The sequence below is a fragment of the Hoplias malabaricus genome, chromosome Y (assembly GCF_029633855.1).
Source record: "Hoplias malabaricus isolate fHopMal1 chromosome Y, fHopMal1.hap1, whole genome shotgun sequence".
Lineage (NCBI taxonomy): Eukaryota > Metazoa > Chordata > Actinopteri > Characiformes > Erythrinidae > Hoplias > Hoplias malabaricus.
The window spans coordinates 88,523,991-88,541,346 of record NC_089820.1 but is presented as its reverse complement, the minus strand read 5'-3'; the positions used below and the strand labels follow the sequence as shown (position 1 = coordinate 88,541,346).

Here is a 17,356-nt window from a genome sequence, read left to right as displayed (position 1 = left end):
TAAAAACTTCCAGAGTAGGTGCCGTTCCATTAATTTGTACTTTTCTTAAAATATGTATAATGCTTACACTCCTCTCCATTATATCAGTGGTACGCACGCCGGGGTTTCTCTCCTGCTTTAGTATAGAACGTGAATGTAATGAACCTAACCAGAGAATTATTACGCCTTCTAATTCGTGTCCCTGGTAGAAGAAACACTAAGCTCATCAAATGGCTGCAGAAAAGAAAGCTGCTAGCAAATGCAGTCAAGTGCCCAAGATGTAGTCAAGATATGAAGATGAAAAAACGAAATGATACCTCAGATGGCCTTGTGTGGTGAGTTTTCTTTTTGTTTTAAATATTACTTTATTGCTTTTTTCTTCTATGTACTAGATGGACATTAAGAAAATGTTGTGGTAAGCTACCGTTCTTTAATAAGTTAATTAGGAATTTTATGAATATGCCTTTACCTTGGTGTACCTAATACATAGCTAGTAGTTAAATTAAAATTTGCAATATGTAACTGTAACATCAAACTGCACCCAACAGGGTAAAAAGAAAATCAAGTACTGACATTTTTCATATGCAGCAAACCCAACAAGCAAAAACACATGCTTTGGGTCTGTTTTAGATGAAAATTCTAGTGTCTTTAGAGCAGTAAAAGCACCGAATGCTATATTTTTTTAATGTTATATATTGACAGCTAATTTAAAGATTTTTTTCTACATAAGGTTTATTTAAGCAACACTCAAAATATATTTTTTTTTGTATTCCCATCATGAATTTGCCCAGCATAAGAGACATGTAAGTCATGTGTACATATCCTCATTCCAATAATATATTATATAAACTGAATTTAAGTACCTTGTGCCAGAAAGTATCCCTTGTTTTTAAATCCAAATGTTGACAGGTATGGTTTGCAGTAGATTTTGGATCATTTAAAAGTTCTGTAAATACCCTGATATTACAAGGAACATATACATTATATAGTGAAACTCTGGAACTGAAATGCAAAAGCTCATTTTGGATTAAATAAATTAATATAAAAATGTATAATTATTTGTAATTACATCTTTTTATTTTTTACTAGACCTTTAAAGGGAATGCCGGCATAAAAGTCATAGAGGCAAAAAATACAGCCGGACTCTGAGAGTGGGATCTTTTTTTGAAAAATCCCATATCAGCTTGTTGTCATGGATGACATATGTTTACAGGTAAGTCTAAAATAATGGAATGTGTAATTCAGTGATTTGATTGTAATAGATGTTGACATACAGTACACCAAAACCTGATGGTTAATCTTTCACACTTTCACATACTATTTTCTGATTAGTTTCTGTATAGTTTATATTAAACTCAAACTATTGTTTCTATAGTGTAGGAGAACAGTCTTTGTTTAAAAATAAATATACACTGCTCAAAGTGGAGATGATAAAATGGATGAACAAAGAATATAGATATTTGTATATTGTAGCAATGTAATGCAATCCATAAATTCAACCTCACCAAAATGTGACTATGTTGGCAATGGAATATATCTGTTCAGTGGTTAGAGATGAGTTTTTCTGTAGGTTTCTTAGTGTCGTTTTTTGGCATTGAATTTTGGGTTTCTCTAACATAAAAAGTTTACTTTGAAAAATCACACATGAACATTAAAAATACCTGATGAATGGACTTTGCAGGTTCTCTCAAGGCTTGCACCTTAGGCAGGTGGACATGATGCAAGACGGAATTGCAAAAAGCTCTAGGACACTGTCCAAGATGGCTTCGGTTCTAAGGAATATCTGCCACCGTGCAATGAAACGGTATACCAGAAAACATGGGCAGATAATTGGAGGTGAAAGAGAATTTGCTGTTCTGGATGAAAGCAACTTTTGCCACAAGCGAAAGGTGAGTGAATGAGATTCATCTTAAACTTGGTATATTTATTTTTCTTCTTATAAGACTTGGGGTAGTTTTGCTAAAACATATTTGAATACCTTGAATATTTGAATACATTAAATTCATAGGTCAGGCCTGGTGATCATAACAGTCAGTTGTAACAGTCCCCAGTGATGGTAAACTAGGGCTGTAACTATGCATTGAGATTGTTATACTCCTAGTAAACCTAACTTATTGCTGGTTTAAAAATGATTTATTTATTTATGTATTTCATGCAAACTCTAGCAAGACACTAGTATTTACACATATTAACATATCAGACATGTTCTACGTGCTACGTGAAATTAAATCTTACATTAATACCATAGTTATTGTATCTAACATATGAGATTGCTCTATAAATACTGTTAAGCTGTGCTGATTGAATATGGGAGCTGCATTCTAGGTTCTGGGAAAAACAGTAAGTCAGGTCTTGTAGGTGAAATGTAGGTTTCAATAAGTTATTTTTCTGGAAACAACAGCAAATGTACAGAGATAAGGATAATAGCACTTGCAGCACTTTTTTTTTTATTTTAGACAGTTTCAGACATGAGAGTAAACAGTAAAAATCATGCCTGAGTTGTTGAATAAAAGGCAAAGAAATAAACCCACCACTCAATCGTCCAGTTTGGTTGTAAAAAAAATTTAATCAGTCATAACAAAAATCATGAGCAGTGTATCTTTGTACATCCCTAAATAAAGATGAATTAGTTAGTTTTTATTCACTTCCAAAAGTCCTGCCTAATGTTTATGACTGCACAGAGAGTTTGTCCCAAAAAGTACAAACAAAAACACAAGAACACAAGAAGTCACTCTGGCCTCAATCCAACAGGCCTACATGATCTTAATCCATTAATAAAATCTTATTCCAACAGTATGGTCGAGGAAGGATTGCCCCCACTTGGAGGAGAAAGAAGTGGGTGTTTGGTATGCTTGGTGTAAAGAGGGAACAGCGCCATCCAGTCTTGCGCCTTGTGAAGAGAAGATCACGGTATCATCTTGTTCCGATTGTCGTTAAACATGTGCATCCAGGTACTACACTGATCAGTGATGAATGGAGAGCGTACCCAGAGGTGCTTTGACGGTATTGGGCTACACACATTTTAGCGTTAATCACTCTCAGTGGTTTGTAGATCCTCACACTGGAGCCCATACCCAGCATCTTGAGCGAGCAGGGTTGACCTACAAAACAAGAATCTGGAGGCTACGAGGCAACAGGACAGAGCAAATGCTAAAACAACACCTTTCAGTCACTGAGTGGACATACTGGCTAGGTGAGAAACATAGACATGGTCCCCATGGGCGCTTGCTTAAGGATATTAGGCATCAGTTTCCTGTGTAAAGATGGAGGATTCTGAAATTGTGGCCTCTTGTTCTTAAATAGAATAATTGGCTTTAGTATTTCTAATAACTTAAACAATTAACCTTTGGTTTTTGCTTTTTGAAATGTATGACTTTTTTACATTATTTAAATGAATAAAGGCAGTTATGTTTTATGTTTGAGAATGTACAGAAGGATTAGACATCATGTTCATGTTTATAATGCAGGCTTTGAATAAGTTACCTGTGATTTGTGTTTTATTGTTGGATGTTTTTTTCACACGCATAAAGGTACCATTTTTATGTTTGAGAATGTACAGAAGGATTAGCCATAGTTTCTTGTTTAAAGATGAGTCTTTCTACCAAATAATTTGTGCAAGTTTACAGGTATTTTCTGTATAGTACAAGAATAACTTCTGTGTTCTGAATGACAGATGACGTAAAAATGTAAATAAAAAGTAAAAAATGTTACATTGTCTCTCAGTTCATTACCTCATGTTTTGTATTCTAAGAAACATATTTGGAAATAGTATTTTAGCAAATGCTTTACGTTGATAAACACAATGTTAACAGTTATTAATGCATACTGTAAATGAATGATATATCAATATATTAACTGATGACTTATAAATATGTATTATGTCATGACTTTACTTGGTGGGGCACATAATCATATGTAAATGCAGTAACTAATGACCTGTAGTGGTATTAAGTAATGAGTATTAAGGCATTAAGTCATGCGTAATTACATCTTGAATGTGGGCATTATCATTGGAAGTTGAAAGTTGATTTTTTTATTTTATATGAACAGTAGCACTTCTAAAGTCAAGAACCACATGAAAAAGGCCTGAAACTGAACTCTTGTCATTGACATGGAACACAACACCAGAATGAACTATACATCAGAATGGTACCAACAAGGTAGGTGTGTAAAATGGTTACCAGATTATAAATAAGGCACAACTTATTACACATACTATATGAACCATGAGGGCCAAATTTTGAGATATTTTTTTTAAACAGAAACAAAAACCTGTGACTAATTTTCCTTATGGTTATTTTTTCTGCCATGTTACTCTATAAGTGGGTTAGGCTAATTATTTAATTAATTAATATGGCCAATAACAAACCTAAAGTCAAGTGACTTTATATAAGTAATTACAAAACTCGTAATAAACTCATAATAATCACTTAATCATTGCTTATGTCCCTGGCTATAAATTTGCCTACATCAATGCACAAAGATATGTAACACACAGTATCCAAATAGATCCAATATGTAAAGGGTGTTAATTAATAAGGCAAGTCATAGTGTTAATTAAGAGATTGAATTAACGAGATGTTGATACTTAATGTTTACACTTGCTAATGGCGATTTATGTATGAGTAATGTGGTCATTAATGTATATTCTTTGTTAGTTCCTGATATATTAAGCATTAATGTATGTATTAATATACTATGAGGAGATCATTCATGACGTATTAATATATGCTTATTTGTGCACCCGTATTGTAAAGTGTTACCAAAAAACCCTCAGAGATATCGTACAGCACGCACAAAACACTCAGAGAGATCGCGGAGCACGCACAAAACACTCAGAGAGATCGCGGAGCACGCACAAAACACACAGAGAGATCGCAAAGCTAGCAAAAAAAACCTCAGAGAGATTGCGCAAACCTCGCAAAAAAACCTCAGAGAGATCGCGCAGGACACACAAAAAACTCAGAGAGATCGCGCAGCACGCACAAAACACTCAGAGAGATCGTAAAGCTCGCAAAAAAAAACCATCAGAGAGATCGCGCAGCCCACACAAAACACTCAGAGAGATCGCAAAGCTCGAAAAAAAACCTCAGAGAGATTGCGCAGCACGCACAAAACACACAGAGAGATCGCAAAGCTCGAAAAAAAAAACCTCAGAAAGATCGCGCAGCACGCACAAAACACATAGAGAGATCGCAGCACGCACAAAACACACAGAGAGATCGCGCAGCACGCACAAAACAGACAGAGAGATCGCAATTCTCGCAAAAAAAACGTTCAGAGAGATCGCGCAGCACGCACAAAACACACAGAGAGATCGCGCAGCACGCACAAAACACTCGGAGAGATTGCGCAGCATGCACAAAACACTCGGAGAGATCGCGCAGCACGCACAAAACACACAGAGAGATCGCAAAGCTCGAAAAAAAAAACCTCAGAAAGATCGCGCAGCACGCACAAAACACATAGAGAGATCGCAGCACGCACAAAACACACAGAGAAATCGCAAAGCTCGAAAAAAAAAAACCTCAGAAAGATCGCGCAGCACGCACAAAACACACAGAGAAATCGCAAAGCTCGCAAAAAACCCTCAGAGAGATCGCAAAGCCCGCACAAAACACTCAGAGAGATCGCGCAGCACGCACAAAACACACAGAGAGATCGCAAAGCTCGCAAGAAAACCCTCAGAGAGATCGCGCAGCACGCACAAAACACTCGCAGAGATCACGGAGCACGCACAGAACAGTCAGAGAGATCGCAAAGCTCGAAAAAAAAACCTCAGAGAGATCGCGCAGCACGCACAAAACACACAGAGAGATTGCAATTCTCGCAAAAAAAAGCTCAGAAAGATCCCGCAGGACACACAAAAAACTCAGAGAGATCGCGCAGCACGCTCAAAACACAGAGAGAGATCGCAAAGCTCGCAAAAAAAACCCTCAGAGAGATCGCACAGCATGCACAAAACACACAGGGAGATCGCAAAGCTCGCAAAAAAAACCCTCAGAGAGATCGCACAGCATGCACAAAATAGACAAAGAGACTGCAAAGCTCGCAAAAAAAAAAACTCAAAGAGATCGCGCAGCACGCTCAAAACACACAGAGAGATCGCGCAGCACGCACAAAACACTCAGAGAGATCACGCAGCATGCACAAAACACTCGGAGAGATCGCGCAGCACGCACAAAACACACAGAGAGATCGAGAAGTTCACAAAGAAAACCTCAGAGAGATCGCGCAGCACGCACAAAACAGACAAAGAGACTGCAAAACTCGCAAAAAAAAAACTCAGAGAGATCGCGCAGCATGCTCAAAACACACAGAGAGATCGCAATTCTCGCAAAAAAAAGCTCAGAGAGATCGCGCAGCACGCACAAAACACACAGAGAGATCGCGCAGCACGCAGAAAACACTCGGAGAGATCGCGCCGCACGCACAAAACACACAGAGAGATCGCGCAGCACGCACAAAACACTCAGAGAGATCGCAAAGCTCGCTAAAAAAAACCCTCAGAGAGATCGCGCAGCACGCACAAAACACAGAGAGATCGCGCAGCACGCACAAAACACTCAGAGAGATCGCGCAGCACACACAAAACACACAGAGAGAGCGTGCAGCACGCATAAAACACTCGGAGAGATCGCGCAGCACGCACAAAACACTCAGAGAGATCGAGAAGTTCACAAAGAAAACCTCAGAGAGATCGCGCAGCACGCATAAAACAGACAAAGAGACTGCAAAGCTCGCAAAAAAAAAAACTCAGAGAGATCGCACAGCATGCTCAAAACACACAGAGAGATCGCAATTCTCGCAAAAAAAAAACTCAGAGAGATCGCGCATCACGCACAAAACACAGAGAGATCGCGCAGCACGCACAAAACAGTCAGAGAGATCGCAAAGCTCGAAAAAAAAACTCAGAGAGATAGCGCAGCACACACAAAACACAGAGAGATCGCAATTCTCGCAAAAAAAAGCTCAGAGAGATCGCGCAGCATGCACAAAACACTCGGAGAGATCGCGCAGCACGCACAAAACACACAGAGAGATCGCAAAGCTCGCTAAAAAAAGCTCAGAGAGATCGCGCAGCACGCACAAAACACACAGAGAGATCGCGCAGCACGCTCAAAACACACAGAGAGATCGCAAAGCTCGCTAAAAAAAACCCTCAGAGAGATCGCGCAGCACGCACAAAACACAGAGAGATCGCGCAGCAAGCACAAAACACTCAGGGAGATCGCGCAGCACGCACAAAACACTCGGAGAGATCGCGCAGCACACACAAAACACACAGAGAGAGCGTGCAGCAAGCACAAAACACTCGGAGAGATCGCGCAGCACGCACAAAACACTCGGAGAGATCGCGCAGCACGCACAAAACAGTCAGAGAGATCGCAAATCTCGAAAAAAAACCCTCAGAGAGATCACGCAGCACGCACAAAACACACAGAGAGAGCGCAGCACGCACAAAACACACAGAGAGAGCGCAGCACGCACAAAACACTCGGAGAGATCGCACAGCACGCACAAAACAGACAAAGAGACTGCAAAGCTCGCAAAAAAAATAACTCAGAGAGATCGCGCAGCACGCTCAAAACACACAGAGAGATCGCTATTCTCGCAAAAAAAAGCTCAGAGAAATGGCGCAGCACGCACAAAACACACAGAGAGATCGCGCAGCACGCACAAAACACTCGGAGAGATCGCGCAGCACGCACAAAACACACAGAGAGATCGCGCAGCACGCACAAAACACTCAGAGAGATCGCAAAGCTCGCTAAAAAAAACCCTCAGAGAGATCGCGCAGCACGCACAAAACACAGAGAGATCGCGCAGCACGCACAAAACACTCAGAGAGATCGCGCAGCACACACAAAACACACAGAGAGAGCGTGCAGCACGCATAAAACACTCGGAGAGATCGCGCAGCACGCACAAAACACTCAGAGAGATCGAGAAGTTCACAAAGAAAACCTCAGAGAGATCGCGCAGCACGCATAAAACAGACAAAGAGACTGCAAAGCTCGCAAAAAAAAAAACTCAGAGAGATCGCGCAGCATGCTCAAAACACACAGAGAGATCGCAATTCTCGCAAAAAAAAAACTCAGAGAGATCGCGCATCACGCACAAAACACAGAGAGATCGCGCAGCACGCACAAAACAGTCAGAGAGATCGCAAAGCTCGAAAAAAAAACTCAGAGAGATAGCGCAGCACACACAAAACACAGAGAGATCGCAATTCTCGCAAAAAAAAGCTCAGAGAGATCGCGCAGCATGCACAAAACACTCGGAGAGATCGCGCAGCACGCACAAAACACACAGAGAGATCGCAAAGCTCGCTAAAAAAAGCTCAGAGAGATCGCGCAGCACGCACAAAACACACAGAGAGATCGCGCAGCACGCTCAAAACACACAGAGAGATCGCAAAGCTCGCTAAAAAAAACCCTCAGAGAGATCGCGCAGCACGCACAAAACACAGAGAGATCGCGCAGCAAGCACAAAACACTCAGGGAGATCGCGCAGCACGCACAAAACACTCGGAGAGATCGCGCAGCACACACAAAACACACAGAGAGAGCGTGCAGCAAGCACAAAACACTCGGAGAGATCGCGCAGCACGCACAAAACACTCGGAGAGATCGCGCAGCACGCACAAAACAGTCAGAGAGATCGCAAATCTCGAAAAAAAACCCTCAGAGAGATCACGCAGCACGCACAAAACACACAGAGAGAGCGCAGCACGCACAAAACACACAGAGAGAGCGCAGCACGCACAAAACACTCGGAGAGATCGCACAGCACGCACAAAACAGACAAAGAGACTGCAAAGCTCGCAAAAAAAATAACTCAGAGAGATCGCGCAGCACGCTCAAAACACACAGAGAGATCGCTATTCTCGCAAAAAAAAGCTCAGAGAAATGGCGCAGCACGCACAAAACACACAGAGAGATCGCGCAGCACGCACAAAACACTCGGAGAGATCGCGCAGCACGCACAAAACACACAGAGAGATCGCAAAGCTCGCTAAAAAAACCCTTAGAGAGATCGCGCCGCACGCACAAAACACACAGAGAGATCGCGCAGCACGCACAAAACACTCGGAGAGATCGCAAAGCTCGCAAAAAAAACCCTCAGAGATAGCGCAGCACGCACAAAACACACAGAGTGGTCACAAAGCTCGCAAGAAAGCCTCAGAGAGATCGCGCAGCCCGCACAAAACACTCAGAGAGATCGCAAAGCTCGAAAAAATACCTCAGAGAGATCGCACAGCACGCAATAAAACCCTCAGAGAGATCGCAAAGCCCGCACAAAACACTCAGAGAGATAGCGCAGCACGCACAAAACAGTCAGAGAGATCGCAAAGCTCGAAAAAAAACCTCAGAGAGATCAAAAACCTCGCAACAAAACCCTCAGAGAGATCGCGCAGCCCGCACAAAACACACAGAGACATCGCAAAGTTCACAAAAAAAAAAAAACCTCAGAGAGATCGTGCAGCCCACACAAAACACTCAGAGGTTTTGCAAAGCTCAAGAAAAAAACTTCAGAGAGAGCACGCAGCACGCACAAAACACACAGAGAGCGCAGCACGCACAAAACACACAGAGAGATCGCAAAGCACGCACAAAACACTCAGAGAGATCGCGCAGCACACACAAAACACTCAGAGAGATCGCGCAGCACGCACAAAACACTCAGAGAGATCGCAATTCTCGCAAAAAACATTCAGAGAGATCGCAAAGCTCGAAAAAAAACCTCAGAGAGATAGCGCAGCACACACAAAACACAGAGAGATCGCAAAGCTCACAAAAAAAACCTCAGAGAGATAGCGCAGCACACACAAAACACAGAGAGATCACAAAGCTCACAAAAAAAACCCTCAGAGAGATCGCGCAGCACGCACAAAACACTCAGAGAGATCACGCAGCATGCACAAAACACTCGGAGAGATCGCGCAGCACGCACAAAACACACAAAGAGATCGAGACGTTCACAAAGAAAACCTCAGAGAGATCGCGCAGCACGCACAAAACAGACAAAGAGACTGCAAAGCTCGCAAAAAAAAAACTCAGAGAGATCGCGCAGCATGCTCAAAACACACAGAGAGATCGCAATTCTCGCAAAAAAAAGCTCAGAGAGATCGCGCAGCATGCACAAAACACAGAGAGATCGTGCAGCACGCACAAAACACTCAGAGAGATCGCGCAGCACGCACAAAACACTCGGAGAGATCGCGCAGCACACACAAAACACACAGAGAGAGCGTGCAGCACGCACAAAACACTCGGAGAGATCGCGCAGCACGCACAAAACACTCGGAGAGATCGCGCAGCACGCACAAAACACTCAGAGAGATCGAGAAGTTCACAAAGAAAACCTCAGAGAGATCGCGCAGCACGCATAAAACAGACAAAGAGACTGCAAAGCTTGCAAAAAAAAGCTCAGAGAGATCGCGCAGCATGCTCAAAACACACAGAGAGATCGCAATTCTCGCAAAAAAAAAACTCAGAGAGATCGCGCATCACGCACAAAACACAGAGAGATCGCGCAGCACGCACAAAACAGTCAGAGAGATCGCAAAGCTCGAAAAAAAAACTCAGAGAGATAGCGCAGCACACACAAAACACAGAGAGATCGCAATTCTCGCAAAAAAAAACTCAGAGAGATCGCGCAGCACGCACAAAACACTCGGAGAGATCGCGCAGCACGCACAAAACATACAGAGAGATCGCAAAGCTCGCTAAAAAAAGCTCAGAGAGATCGCGCAGCACGCACAAAACACACAGAGAGATCGCGCAGCACGCTCAAAACACACAGAGAGATCGCAAAGCTCGCTAAAAAAAACCCTCAGAGAGATCGCGCAGCACGCACAAAACACAGAGAGATCGCGCAGCACGCACAAAACATTCAGAGAGATCGCAAAGCTCGAAAAAAAACCTCAGAGAGATAGCGCAGCACACACAAAACACAGAGAGATCGCAAAGCTCACAAAAAAAACCTCAGAGAGATAGCGCAGCACACACAAAACACAGAGAGATCGCAAAGCTCACAAGAAAAACCCTCAGAGAGATCACGCAGCACGCACAAAACACACAGAGAGAGCGCAGCACGCACAAAACACTCGGAGAGATCGCTCAGCACGCAAAAAACACACAGAGAGATCGCAATTCTCGCAAAAAAAAGCTCAGAGAGATCGCGCAGCACGCACAAAACACTCGGAGAGATCTCGCAGCACGCACAAAACACACAGAGAGATCACAAAGCTCGCTAAAAAAAGCTCAGAGAGATCGCGCAGCACGCACAAAACACACAGAGAGATCGCGCAGCACGCACAAAACACACAGAGAGATCGCGCAGCACGCACAAAACACACAGAGAGATTGCAAAGCTCGCTAAAAAATCCCTCAGAGAGATCGCGCAGCACGCTCAAAACACACAGAGAGATCGCAAAGCTCGCTAAAAAAAACCCTCAGAGAGATCGCGCAGCACGCACAAAACACTCGGAGAGATCGCGCAGCACGCACAAAACAGTCAGAGAGATCGCAAAGCTTGAAAAAAAACCTCAGAGAGATCGCGCAGCACGCACAAAACACAGAGAGATCGCAAAGCTCGCAAAAAAAAACCTCAGAGAGATCACGCAGCACGCACAAAACACACAGAGAGAGCGCAGCATGCACAAAACACTCGGAGAGATCGCGCAGCACGCACAAAATAGACAAAGAGACTTGCAATTCTCGCAAAAAAAAGCTCAGAGAGATCGCGCAGCACGCACAAAACACACAGAGAGATCGCGCAGCACGCACAAAACACACAGAGAGATCGCGCAGCACGCACACAACACACAGAGAGATTGCAAAGCTCGCTAAAAAAACACTCAGAGAGAGCGCAAAGCTTGCAAAAAAAACCTCAGAGAGATCGCGCAGCACGCACAAAACACACAGAGATCGCGCAGCACGCACAAAAAAACACAGAGAGATCGCGCAGCACGCACAAAACACTAGAAGAGATTGCGCAGCGCGCACAAAACACTCAGAGAGATCGAGAAGTTCACAAAGAAAACCTCAGAGAGATCGCGCAGCACGCACAAAACACACAGAGATCGCGCAGCACGCACAAAACACTCGGAGAGATCGCGCAGCACGCACAAAACACACAGAGAGATCGCAATTCTCGCAAAAAAAAGCTCAGAGAGATCGCGCAGCACGCACAAAACACACAGAGAGAGCGCAGCACGCACAAAACACTCGGAGAGATCGCGCAGCACGCACAAAATAGACAAAGAGACTGCAAAGTTCGCAAAAAAAAAAACTCAGAGAGATCGCGCAGCACGCTCAAAACACACAGAGAGATCGCGCAGCACGCACAAAACACACAGAGAGATCGCAATTCTCGCAAAAAAAAGCTCAGAGAGATCGCGCAGCACGCACAAAACACACAGAGAGATCGCGCAGCACGCACAAAACACACAGAGAGATCGCAAAGCTCGCTAAAAAAACCCTCAGAGAGATCGCGCAGCACGCACAAAACACACAGAGAGATCGCAAAGCTCGCTAAAAAAAGCTCAGAGAGATCGCGCAGCACGCACAAAACACACAGAGAGATCGCGCAGCACGCTCAAAACACACAGAGAGATCGCAAAGCTCGCTAAAAAAAACCCTCAGAGAGATCGCGCAGCACGCACAAAACACAGAGAGATCGCGCAGCAAGCACAAAACACTCAGGGAGATCGCGCAGCACGCACAAAACACTCGGAGAGATCGCGCAGCACACACAAAACACACAGAGAGAGCGTGCAGCAAGCACAAAACACTCGGAGAGATCGCGCAGCACGCACAAAACACTCGGAGAGATCGCGCAGCACGCACAAAACAGTCAGAGAGATCGCAAATCTCGAAAAAAAACCCTCAGAGAGATCACGCAGCACGCACAAAACACACAGAGAGAGCGCAGCACGCACAAAACACACAGAGAGAGCGCAGCACGCACAAAACACTCGGAGAGATCGCACAGCACGCACAAAACAGACAAAGAGACTGCAAAGCTCGCAAAAAAAATAACTCAGAGAGATCGCGCAGCACGCTCAAAACACACAGAGAGATCGCTATTCTCGCAAAAAAAAGCTCAGAGAAATGGCGCAGCACGCACAAAACACACAGAGAGATCGCGCAGCACGCACAAAACACTCGGAGAGATCGCGCAGCACGCACAAAACACACAGAGAGATCGCGCAGCACGCACAAAACACTCAGAGAGATCGCAAAGCTCGCTAAAAAAAACCCTCAGAGAGATCGCGCAGCACGCACAAAACACAGAGAGATCGCGCAGCACGCACAAAACACTCAGAGAGATCGCGCAGCACACACAAAACACACAGAGAGAGCGTGCAGCACGCATAAAACACTCGGAGAGATCGCGCAGCACGCACAAAACACTCAGAGAGATCGAGAAGTTCACAAAGAAAACCTCAGAGAGATCGCGCAGCACGCATAAAACAGACAAAGAGACTGCAAAGCTCGCAAAAAAAAAAACTCAGAGAGATCGCGCAGCATGCTCAAAACACACAGAGAGATCGCAATTCTCGCAAAAAAAAAACTCAGAGAGATCGCGCATCACGCACAAAACACAGAGAGATCGCGCAGCACGCACAAAACAGTCAGAGAGATCGCAAAGCTCGAAAAAAAAACTCAGAGAGATAGCGCAGCACACACAAAACACAGAGAGATCGCAATTCTCGCAAAAAAAAGCTCAGAGAGATCGCGCAGCATGCACAAAACACTCGGAGAGATCGCGCAGCACGCACAAAACACACAGAGAGATCGCAAAGCTCGCTAAAAAAAGCTCAGAGAGATCGCGCAGCACGCACAAAACACACAGAGAGATCGCGCAGCACGCTCAAAACACACAGAGAGATCGCTATTCTCGCAAAAAAAAGCTCAGAGAAATGGCGCAGCACGCACAAAACACACAGAGAGATCGCGCAGCACGCACAAAACACTCGGAGAGATCGCGCAGCACGCACAAAACAGTCAGAGAGATCGCAAAGCTTGAAAAAAAACCTCAGAGAGATCGCGCAGCACGCACAAAACACAGAGAGATCGCAAAGCTCGCAAAAAAAAACCTCAGAGAGATCACGCAGCACGCACAAAACACACAGAGAGAGCGCAGCATGCACAAAACACTCGGAGAGATCGCGCAGCACGCACAAAATAGACAAAGAGACTTGCAATTCTCGCAAAAAAAAGCTCAGAGAGATCGCGCAGCACGCACAAAACACACAGAGAGATCGCGCAGCACGCACAAAACACACAGAGAGATCGCGCAGCACGCACACAACACACAGAGAGATTGCAAAGCTCGCTAAAAAAACACTCAGAGAGAGCGCAAAGCTTGCAAAAAAAACCTCAGAGAGATCGCGCAGCACGCACAAAACACACAGAGATCGCGCAGCACGCACAAAAAAACACAGAGAGATCGCGCAGCACGCACAAAACACTAGAAGAGATTGCGCAGCGCGCACAAAACACTCAGAGAGATCGAGAAGTTCACAAAGAAAACCTCAGAGAGATCGCGCAGCACGCACAAAACACACAGAGATCGCGCAGCACGCACAAAACACTCGGAGAGATCGCGCAGCACGCACAAAACACACAGAGAGATCGCAATTCTCGCAAAAAAAAGCTCAGAGAGATCGCGCAGCACGCACAAAACACACAGAGAGAGCGCAGCACGCACAAAACACTCGGAGAGATCGCGCAGCACGCACAAAATAGACAAAGAGACTGCAAAGTTCGCAAAAAAAAAAAACTCAGAGAGATCGCGCAGCACGCTCAAAACACACAGAGAGATCGCGCAGCACGCACAAAACACACAGAGAGATCGCAATTCTCGCAAAAAAAAGCTCAGAGAGATCGCGCAGCACGCACAAAACACACAGAGAGATCGCGCAGCACGCACAAAACACACAGAGAGATCGCAAAGCTCGCTAAAAAAACCCTCAGAGAGATCGCGCAGCACGCACAAAACACACAGAGAGATCGCAAAGCTCGCTAAAAAAAGCTCAGAGAGATCGCGCAGCACGCACAAAACACACAGAGAGATCGCGCAGCACGCTCAAAACACACAGAGAGATCGCAAAGCTCGCTAAAAAAAACCCTCAGAGAGATCGCGCAGCACGCACAAAACACAGAGAGATCGCGCAGCAAGCACAAAACACTCAGGGAGATCGCGCAGCACGCACAAAACACTCGGAGAGATCGCGCAGCACACACAAAACACACAGAGAGAGCGTGCAGCAAGCACAAAACACTCGGAGAGATCGCGCAGCACGCACAAAACACTCGGAGAGATCGCGCAGCACGCACAAAACAGTCAGAGAGATCGCAAATCTCGAAAAAAAACCCTCAGAGAGATCACGCAGCACGCACAAAACACACAGAGAGAGCGCAGCACGCACAAAACACACAGAGAGAGCGCAGCACGCACAAAACACTCGGAGAGATCGCACAGCACGCACAAAACAGACAAAGAGACTGCAAAGCTCGCAAAAAAAATAACTCAGAGAGATCGCGCAGCACGCTCAAAACACACAGAGAGATCGCTATTCTCGCAAAAAAAAGCTCAGAGAAATGGCGCAGCACGCACAAAACACACAGAGAGATCGCGCAGCACGCACAAAACACTCGGAGAGATCGCGCAGCACGCACAAAACACACAGAGAGATCGCGCAGCACGCACAAAACACTCAGAGAGATCGCAAAGCTCGCTAAAAAAAACCCTCAGAGAGATCGCGCAGCACGCACAAAACACAGAGAGATCGCGCAGCACGCACAAAACACTCAGAGAGATCGCGCAGCACACACAAAACACACAGAGAGAGCGTGCAGCACGCATAAAACACTCGGAGAGATCGCGCAGCACGCACAAAACACTCAGAGAGATCGAGAAGTTCACAAAGAAAACCTCAGAGAGATCGCGCAGCACGCATAAAACAGACAAAGAGACTGCAAAGCTCGCAAAAAAAAAAACTCAGAGAGATCGCGCAGCATGCTCAAAACACACAGAGAGATCGCAATTCTCGCAAAAAAAAAACTCAGAGAGATCGCGCATCACGCACAAAACACAGAGAGATCGCGCAGCACGCACAAAACAGTCAGAGAGATCGCAAAGCTCGAAAAAAAAACTCAGAGAGATAGCGCAGCACACACAAAACACAGAGAGATCGCAATTCTCGCAAAAAAAAGCTCAGAGAGATCGCGCAGCATGCACAAAACACTCGGAGAGATCGCGCAGCACGCACAAAACACACAGAGAGATCGCAAAGCTCGCTAAAAAAAGCTCAGAGAGATCGCGCAGCACGCACAAAACACACAGAGAGATCGCGCAGCACGCTCAAAACACACAGAGAGATCGCAAAGCTCGCTAAAAAAAACCCTCAGAGAGATCGCGCAGCACGCACAAAACACAGAGAGATCGCGCAGCAAGCACAAAACACTCAGGGAGATCGCGCAGCACGCACAAAACACTCGGAGAGATCGCGCAGCACACACAAAACACACAGAGAGAGCGTGCAGCAAGCACAAAACACTCGGAGAGATCGCGCAGCACGCACAAAACACTCGGAGAGATCGCGCAGCACGCACAAAACAGTCAGAGAGATCGCAAATCTCGAAAAAAAACCCTCAGAGAGATCACGCAGCACGCACAAAACACACAGAGAGAGCGCAGCACGCACAAAACACACAGAGAGAGCGCAGCACGCACAAAACACTCGGAGAGATCGCACAGCACGCACAAAACAGACAAAGAGACTGCAAAGCTCGCAAAAAAAATAACTCAGAGAGATCGCGCAGCACGCTCAAAACACACAGAGAGATCGCTATTCTCGCAAAAAAAAGCTCAGAGAAATGGCGCAGCACGCACAAAACACACAGAGAGATCGCGCAGCACGCACAAAACACTCGGAGAGATCGCGCAGCACGCACAAAACACACAGAGAGATCGCAAAGCTCGCTAAAAAAACCCTTAGAGAGATCGCGCCGCACGCACAAAACACACAGAGAGATCGCGCAGCACGCACAAAACACTCGGAGAGATCGCAAAGCTCGCAAAAAAAACCCTCAGAGATAGCGCAGCACGCACAAAACACACAGAGTGGTCACAAAGCTCGCAAGAAAGCCTCAGAGAGATCGCGCAGCCCGCACAAAACACTCAGAGAGATCGCAAAGCTCGAAAAAATACCTCAGAGAGATCGCACAGCACGCAATAAAACCCTCAGAGAGATCGCAAAGCCCGCACAAAACACTCAGAGAGATAGCGCAGCACGCACAAAACAGTCAGAGAGATCGCAAAGCTCGAAAAAAAACCTCAGAGAGATCAAAAACCTCGC

At 45.3% G+C, this 17,356-nt stretch overlaps 1 long non-coding RNA gene across 1 annotated transcript; it reads left to right on the top strand.

The window, feature by feature from the left end:
- The first annotated feature begins 261 nt into the window (after positions 1-261).
- On the top strand, positions 262-1,793 carry LOC136677998 (uncharacterized). The gene is made up of 3 exons (XR_010796452.1): positions 262-314; positions 1,079-1,192; positions 1,661-1,793. It is a non-coding gene; the product is annotated as an uncharacterized lncRNA (long non-coding RNA).
- The last annotated feature ends 15,563 nt before the right edge of the window (positions 1,794-17,356 follow it).